This window comes from Halyomorpha halys, unplaced genomic scaffold, assembly GCF_000696795.3.
Source record: "Halyomorpha halys isolate HHAL.00 unplaced genomic scaffold, Hhal_1.1 Scaffold310.1, whole genome shotgun sequence".
NCBI lineage: Eukaryota > Metazoa > Arthropoda > Insecta > Hemiptera > Pentatomidae > Halyomorpha > Halyomorpha halys.
The window spans coordinates 120,537-129,353 of NW_027106339.1; the positions used below are offsets into that span (position 1 = coordinate 120,537).

An 8,817-nucleotide genomic window follows, 5' to 3' on the forward strand; every position below is an offset into this window, starting at 1 on the left:
CGTCGCTTTCTGTGCAGAGGTCATCAATATTTCACGTTTACAGGTGAGGCTCGTACTCAACCAACATTGGGTCTCTAGCATGATATAATTTTAAGTCTTATTTTTAGTACTTTCCTTTATTTTCAGTTGTATCAAATGGTAAATGACAAGGCTTATGAAGAAGGGATTCGCGTCATTGTATCACACAATGTGTATACCCTCACAAACAACGTAGGGGAATGCTTCGGATTCGAGTTCTGTTGCGAAAAATTCAGATTTCATTCAGTAAAATCGTTTATTTATTTCTTTAAATTTTTTGCCTCTTAGTATGATTTTCAGCTCGGTTCTATTTGCTGTAACGACATTCCAGTGATCTGCAAAAATAATTTTAAAATAATTTTAAAAGCAAAATAAAAAAATAAGAATATAATAAGAATAGGTCTATTCATTATTATATTGTAAACATTAATAAACAGTTTCTGTATAAATAGACTAAATCAATCAGTTTTCTTTTACTTTTTTTAATTTAAAAATATTGACAAAGGAAGTGGGTTAGTTTGCAGATTGCCAACTAATTCCACACCAGGATAAATGACCTAATAGTTTCTACGGTCCCTTAAGGTGACCCTTCAAATTCAAGTTTGAAGAATTACATTTATATTGAAGAGGATTTATAAAAGTTGCTGCCAACAGAAAGAGCAATGGTTGAAAAACAATGTTTGCCAAACATTATCAAACGTGTAGCTCTGTTAATAACATCTACTACTATTTTAGTATGATACACCTTCAAGCCAAGCCCCCAAGTTATTCTTTTCCTTAGTGAATTTGCTAAGAAGCGAAGAATATTTCTTAAGATTTTTTTTCATTTTGTAATACATGCATTACATTGTTTCTTTGTAATTCCAAAAACCCTATGACACTTAAATTTAGGACTGTCAAAGTATAAAATACACTAAGTAAACTAATCTTGAGGTAATGATAGTCTCAACATTAGGAATACAACAAACACTATTGTTTTTTTCCTTGACACTAGAGTCAACGTAGGAAAATGTTTTTCAGTGATGTATACAAAAAAAAATTGGAGTTGGAATTTTCTTCAGCAATCCCCTTTATCGTGGTTTCATTAATTTCTAATGACTGGAACCTAACTTTGACGATCCATTTTCTTCTTAGTTACTTATTCCTCTATTTGTGGCAAAATTGTTATAAATAACATATCATACGATTAGTATGCTATGTATTTTTCCTTAATAGAAAACGATACCTGGTGAAAAAGGAATACTCTAAAATATCCTGGAAATTCCATAAGCTATCAAATATTTATTCCCTGACAAGTTTTGGCAATGAAGGGAGACAAGTTGATTTACACACATTTGCATTGTTTATTTAAACTCAGCCGATAAATAATTTTAACTGTGCTATTCTCCACGAATTAAGCTGGTATTTCCACCATTTGTTTACAGGTATGCACGAGTTCCACGGTACACGATCAGGAATAGATAGATCTGAAAGTGGTAGGTGAGGACCCTTCATGGCAATCAAGTTGAAGTCTAATATCTACGAGGCTAATTAGTTGTAAACTCAATCATCCTTTTGTATCTGGTGCGTCGGAAAAAATAATGCGGGAGGCCAAAGTCCATTTTGGACTTTAGAGCCTAAGAAGAAAATGAAGGTTAAAATATATCAATATCGAGAACCACTGCCTGTAAATGGGAAAATTGGAACCTTTATAGTTTTTGTTTATAGTTTCTATTTTTTAGTTAAAAATAATATTTGTGCCCAATTCTTTGTAATTTGGATATGATTTCTTTATTTGTGTTTAAATTAATATTCAATTTTTCCCACTATTTTCAACAAAATATTGTTATTTGTAGAAATAAAAAAGTTTTATTCTTTTCATTTTTAAACATTGTCATCCTTAGGAACAGAAAAGTCATAATCATCAAAAGCATAGCTACATTTGTTTTCTCTTGAAATACTTAATGTCTTCAAAATTTGTTTATATTCATTTCAATTAGCATGAGTTGACAAAAAAAAAATAGATATTCAATGTATTTTCTTTAAAAACTAAAGTGAAAATGTATGATATTTTAATTTGTATACCATTGGGTCATTTATCCTATATGATTTCAGCGATCCCCAGTACAGAACAAAACAATATCTCCACTGAACTTCACTTTTTACAAAATAATCATGAAAGATAATTGATAATAGATGCGATGTCAAAGTCACACTACTAAAAACAATTACTCGAAGCATTCTGGAGTGTACAACAGCTTCACGAAACTAAAATATCTCTTCATAAGCAAATTTACTTCCCTACTTACTCTCCACCTATATTTTGTCCCCCATGATCACTTTAATACGATAATGGCAATCATTAAGCTGAATTATAATCTGTCAAGCTGAGATCAGACTGCCGAGTGGTTCAATGCGTAAAAGGGTAGTTCTTCAAATGTTTTTTGTAGGTGGGTTTGTTGGGAACGACTGATTTAAAACCTTGTGGACAGTTTCAGAGGAGCTCTTTTTAAAATTTTGATACAAAATAGCGAGTAGTTTTTGAAAAAAACATTGAAATGCAGCGATCAGGCCACTGGCAGCCACCATGTCCATCTCTCTTTTTTCTAACTTTTTTTATAATTACGTTTGTCTAACATATGGGGGTAATACTTACTTCTTGTCACTATTAATGATGTGTTGGGTCATTACACTATTAATAATTAATTTTCAATTACCTCTCTCTTCTAGATAGATGGTCCACAATACTTAGCAGAAATTATTACTCTGAAATTATTTAATTATCATTATTATAACCAATAACTGAATGATTATTGTTAGTAATAAGGAAAGCTTGGCTTACACTCTTCCCCTGCAGCAGCTTCTATAATAGCAGCATACCAGTGTCATGTAACAGCAATCGGTAAGATTGATACACCTGAACCAACCCCGTGGTGGTCTTTTCCAAACTTGTAGTGAATCTTAACATAAATTCACACAGAAATATAAATAAATATATTGTGGATATATTTTACATATAGGTGTAAAGAAAATATTAAATATTAGAATATAGAATGATTTAAAATAATTACATAAAATTATATTAATAGTTTACTTTTCTCATTTCATATAATAATTGTTATAAATATGGTCATGAATCATATAAAAGTGGAAGTGAATGTAATAGGTTGATAAGATCTAATTTGGCTAATTTAATTTTAGATTGGACCATATGCTGGGCAAATGTCTAAAATATCAGCAATTAATTAAACAAAAAAGTAACGTAGTTAGAGCTTTTACCTGAAAAAAAAATAAATAATACAGAATTTTGTCCATTCGACACGATTAAATAGTAAAAATTAAGCATATTAACTGTTGTAGAGGGTATGGATATGGATAAACCGTGAAATGTTGAGTGCAAAATCTGATAAAAAATATTTCACTTACCACTGTTGATATGCCCCTAAGATGTGAGTGAATTGGTAAGCCCATGTTAGTGCTTTCCCTATTTTAGTGATTTCTGAAAAAATAAATCCAAAGGCGAGGGAATGCAAAAAATGATGAACAACATTTTTTTATTTTTCTGTTCTTATAAAAATTGGTATATTTGTGTTTCTCGAAATGCAAATAAATAAGTATAAATTTTATCAATTTTACAGCACTTGGCGGTAAGATTTCAAGATAACAGCCCTGGTGAAGGCTAGAAGTTCTGGCCGAAACGTTGGTATGTTTAAAAAAGTTACTTCAACTTATTTGTGTTATATTTTGACCACACCCCAACCATCTTCTCCTCGTATAAGTCATCCACGGTCAACTATCTTTCAAGATTATAAATTTTATATCTGCCAAGAATGTGATCGGAATAGATTGGGAGCTCTCATCTTTTCTCGTTCGAATTGGATGTAACTTATTTCCCTATAGTTATTCATACAATTGATTAATATTTTATTCTAACCATTGCTTTATTGCTAATAATAATGATTATTTTTAAAAATGTTATTAAAAGTTTTTAAGTGGAAGATTTCTCAAAAATTCGTCATTTAAGTCTTGTCACACTATTTTAATGAGGGTAAGACCGTGCTGATATTAAATAGCGTTTAATTGTAAATTAACACCACGTGTTTATTCAAAATAGTTTACGAAAATATGTATAAAGTGGAACAAGCGGTCGGTCGATTTTATCGAAAAAGTTGCTGTCAGATCCCAGACGACTATATGTCTGCCTTAAATATGTAATTTCAATTTCGTGCGACCATTCATTTTTAAGCTAGGCTGCTCAAAAATACCCACAGGGATCAAATTTCGAGTCTTGGTTATTATTTTTTATTTTATTTTTTCTGACCTCTTTTATTGAAAATATATAGATTACAATATTGATATATACATGTTTATAAGTTATAAAAAGAGCATAGGTATTATGAGTCTTAATACCTAAACTCCCCATGTAAACAAGCCAAAAGGTATATATGTAGCATTATACAGAGGAATAAAGTAGTATCTCAGTTGAGCTTGCGTGTCTCATTCCGTGCCCTTATTTTCCTTTTTTTTAACCCTCGAGTTCTGTCTCATCATAACTGGTGCCGAAACACGGGAATTCAAACCGCGAACTACGAAGACAGTAAGGAATTGTTTTTTTTTCTCTCTCTTTCGTAACTTTTCTTGTTTTAGCTTTAGCTGAAATTTTTTGGAAAATATTTTGAGAGCAGCGGTTCTGACAGTACCCGAAAATACTCAGGCAGCAACAATGTTGGAATCGCAAGAGCAGGGACTTCCGGCACTACCAACGACCTTGGCGTCAGCACATGCGACCACCCTGGAATGGATTAAGGTTCGCACTGGGACAGCGCAGGAATTGAGGAGTGCTGTTTCAAACTTAAAGAAATTCACCGGAGAGGTTGGTGAGCTAAATCATTTCATTAAAGGCGGAGATCACCTGATAGCACGGATAGCGGCGAAAGAAGGGGAAAATTTGCCGCCCTCAACGAGATGCGATATCGTTGAGGGCGGCAGTGATCTGCCGAATAAAATGGAACATCTTGAATCATATCCAGGCAGATCAGGAAACGCCATGGAGCCTGGTGAAGGAGAGATTAAAAAAAGCGTTCGGCGGGGGCAGGTGGACACCCGAAGAGGACATTTTCCGGATGTTCCGGGAAGAAAAGAAATCGAGACAAAGTAACGGGCAGTTCGCTGGAATCCTCCTTGCCCGTTTCAATCAAATTACGGAGAAGATGAGTGAGACGAGGAGTATAGCAGAGGTGCAAGGGATCATGGGATTCCTGTCCACCATCCTAAAAGTGCAATTGGCCCGAGAGACAGGGAAACGAGAGGGCTTGCCCAGGGAGCGCAGTTTTGTGGAATGTGCCCAGGAAATGATGGAGGAGGAGAGGAGACACCCCAGGTGAAGGTATGTAATTGTAGGTTAGTCTCCCTGGGTGGGCTCTTTAGTGTCGAAGGGGCAAGTATGGGGTTGAGTCGGTGGGGGTTAACCGGTTCAATTACGGTACATGTGGTCAAACAGATGCCGCGGAAATATAAGGCAATTATAGGATGTGATCTGTTGCGTAAGGCTGGCGTGTGAGTTAAAAATAGGGCAGGACGGTGGGATATCAAAATTGGAGGGTACACATTTCCGTATCAGGGATTGGGAAGGATGGTAACGTACGGGTGGGGGCGATTAGTAAGGATGGAAATTGGAGGCAGGGCATCATGCAGGAGTTTGTGGATATTTTCCTTAAAGAAGGGGAGGTTTTAACAGCAACGGGGGAGACGGTGCATGAGATAGAATTGAAGCGCGAAAAGGTAACCTACGTAAAGGAGCGCCGATACCCTCAAGCGCTGCGCGAACATATACGGGAGGAGATTGAAAATCTAAAGAGGCAAGGTATCATCGTTAATAGCACTTCACCCTACAATAGTCCCCTATGGGCCGTGAAAAAGAAAGCTGTGGTGGGGTAGAAAACGGAAGAAAAGTACCGCGTTGTCATCGATTATCGAAAGCTAAATGAGAATACGGTAGATGAGCGATACCCGATTCCCCGGCTGGAAGACATATTGGATAGGTTAGGGGGGGCTACTATATTTAGTACGCTTGACCTCAAGGCCGGATATCATCAAATAAAGATTCATCCGAAAGACCAATCGAAAACGGCATTCACTTTCGAACGTGGCCATTACGAGTTTACGAGAATGCCGTTCGGACTGAAGAACGCTCCCATTACCTTCCAGAGACTGATGCACGAGTTTCTCAGAGGTATAGGTGAATCCATGTGTCAGGTGTACATGGACGATTTATTGGTCTTTAGCAAATCGGAGCATGAGCACAAAGTACATCTGGCGACAGTATTCAAAAGAATTCGGCAGTTCGGGCTCAAATTGTCACTGGAAACATCATCGTTGGGGCAGAAGGAGATCAGCTTCCTAGGACATAGCATCTGGAAAGACGGCGTCAAACCCGACATTCACAAAGTAGAGGCACTGCAACGGATGGCAGTCCCCAGAGATGTAAAAGGGATCAGGCGGCTGCTGGGGGCACTTAACTATTATCGACGTTTCGTACCGGAGATGGCGGAGCAATTGGTCCCTCTGAACAACCTCCTAAAAAAGGGTAGCCGAATAGTAGTAACGCCGGCCATGGAAAATAACATTAAACGGTGTGTGGAAAGTTTGCAACGAGAACCGGTCCTGGCCTTTCCAAATTTTAGTAGACAGTTTACGATCACTACGGATGCAAGCGAATACGCGTTGGGCGCGGTGCTTTCGCAGGAGAGTGAGCAGGGAGAACGCCCGGTGGCATACGGGAGTAGAAAACTGACGGATGCAGAATCACGGTACAGTGCTCTAGAACGAGAATTGTTGGGGATTGTGTGGGCGGTGGAGCACTTCCGACCGTACGTGTTTGGGAGGCGATTTAGGATCCATACGGACCATCGGCCTCTTCAGTGGGTCGGGAAACTGAAAGAATCTTCCGCTGGAATCCCGCTCCATCACGCGATGGAAGGAGCTTCTAAGTCAGTTTAATATGGAGATTGTTTACGAACCCGGGAAGGAAAATGTAGTGGCAGATTGGTTGTCGCAGGCAATAATCGTAAATGTGGTCGAGGTGGAACAGGGAGAACCGAGCGAGGATGTCCGACAATTCCTACGGGAATGAACCCCAGGGGAAGGGGAGACGTCAAATACACAGCCGCAGGAGGAGGGAACGCCGTCGTCCCGTGATGATAGCTCTACGGGAGATAGGCCGTCCGAGATGGAGGAAGTGGGCGAGATTGTGAATGACAAAAGGCTACAGATAATATGAAAACGAGGACTTCCGGCCTTATGAAGGTGGAAACCAAGTATGGGCAAACCTCGATTAACACTATATGGTCACAACCAGGGGCGAGAGAGGAGCAGATATGTCGGGCGTTAATGGATGCGTCGAAGGCTGAAAAACGCATTATCTCTACGTAGGGAATGAGGTTATATGGGAGAAGATTAAAAGGCTGTGGAGACTCGAACAAGTAGTGATCAATAGGACGTTTATCCGCTGCACGATGATGGTGGAGACTGTGCGAGACGGGGAACGGCAAAAGGAAGTTACCTTATCTCACCATCAAGGAAAGACCAATCATCGCGGTGTGAGCGAGACGCTACAAGCACTCAAGCGTCGCTATTTTTGGTGGGGTTGAAGAAGATGGTCCAGGAGGTTATAGGAGGTTGTGATATATGGCTGAGCACGAAATACGACCGCCACCCACCGAAGGCAGTGCAAGAAGAAACTCCGACGGCATTGGAACCACTGAGTGACATCCAAATCGACTCGTTCCCATGGAAAGGGTTCAAGTGGATAATCGTCATCGACCTCTTTAGCAAAGTGGCGATGGCCCACCTGGCTCAAGAAAGGACAGCGGAGGCCGTAATAGTCGCGCTGAGAACATGGTTCCAATTTTATGGGGTCCCAAGGCGAATTTCCTCCAACGGGGGTCGGGAGTTCGATAATGCCACAATTAGGGGAGAGATGAAGACCTTAGAGGTAGATTGGCATATTAACACCCCAGGCCATCCCAAAAGTAGAGGGGGTATAGAACGCTTACATAGCACTCTGAGCGACCATTTGTGGGTATATCACGCGGACAAAGGGTTGGAGACGGACGAGGCAATGGTAAGGGCGACAGCCGCATATAATTACTCCATTCATACCACTGCGGGGTTTTCACCGTTAGAGGTCCTCTTTGGCCTACAAGGGAGACGTAGGAACTTTATGGACACGGCGGAGGTGGATGGGGAAATTTTGAATCACGGGATGGTCATGCGGAAGTTGTGGGAGAAAGGGAGAGGGCGAATAGAGAGGGAGAAGCGTCGGCGAGTGGTACGACAGAATTTAAACCTTCGGGATGTGATGGGAGACATTCGAATTGGGACGGTCGTGTACCGCCGTTTAGGGTCCAATAGGAGTAAGAAATCTCGGCGCTATGAGGGGCCATTCCGGGTGATAACCATTAGGGAACATAGCGTGCTAACCATTGAGAGTATACAGGAACCGAGAAAGAGGCGGACGGTTCACGTAGAACAATTAAGGTTCCCAGCGCTAACAACTCCGGAGACACATGGAGTGTTTTGTTTTGTTTGTTGTTTAAAGGAAAGAGCGTGAGTGGGTGACCAGTGTAAATAGCCTTAAGTTGTATATATAAAATTGTGTAAATAGCAAAATGTTAGATTAAGTTTGGTAAAGTGTGTATATCTAGTTTTAATTTCTTTGTTGTAACATATATAATGGTATTTTATTTTTTGTTATTTTTACTTTTTGTTGTAGTTTACGAGGAATTGTTCGTAAACTGGCAGAGGGGAGTTATAAACAGA

At 39.3% G+C, this 8,817-nt stretch overlaps 2 long non-coding RNA genes across 3 annotated transcripts in view; one reads left to right on the forward strand and one right to left on the reverse strand.

Moving 5' to 3' along the window:
* Positions 1-255: 255 nt before the first annotated feature.
* The window catches only part of LOC106681118 (uncharacterized), a 17,992-nt gene continuing 9,430 nt past the window's right edge, over positions 256-8,817 (reverse strand). The window contains exons 2-4 of the long non-coding RNA XR_010842660.1: positions 2,840-2,957; positions 2,715-2,763; positions 256-353 (exon numbers count right to left, since the gene is read on the reverse strand). This is a non-coding gene — a long non-coding RNA (uncharacterized lncRNA). The remainder of the gene's footprint in view (positions 354-2,714; positions 2,764-2,839; positions 2,958-8,817) is intronic.
* LOC106681119 (uncharacterized) overlaps positions 3,264-8,817 on the forward strand; it is a 14,849-nt gene continuing 9,295 nt past the window's right edge. Inside the window, exons 1-2 of one of the 2 annotated variants that reach the window (XR_010842661.1) lie at positions 3,264-3,458; positions 3,636-3,700. This is a non-coding gene — a long non-coding RNA (uncharacterized lncRNA). The remainder of the gene's footprint in view (positions 3,459-3,635; positions 3,701-8,817) is intronic. The other variant, XR_010842662.1, reaches the window with a different exon arrangement.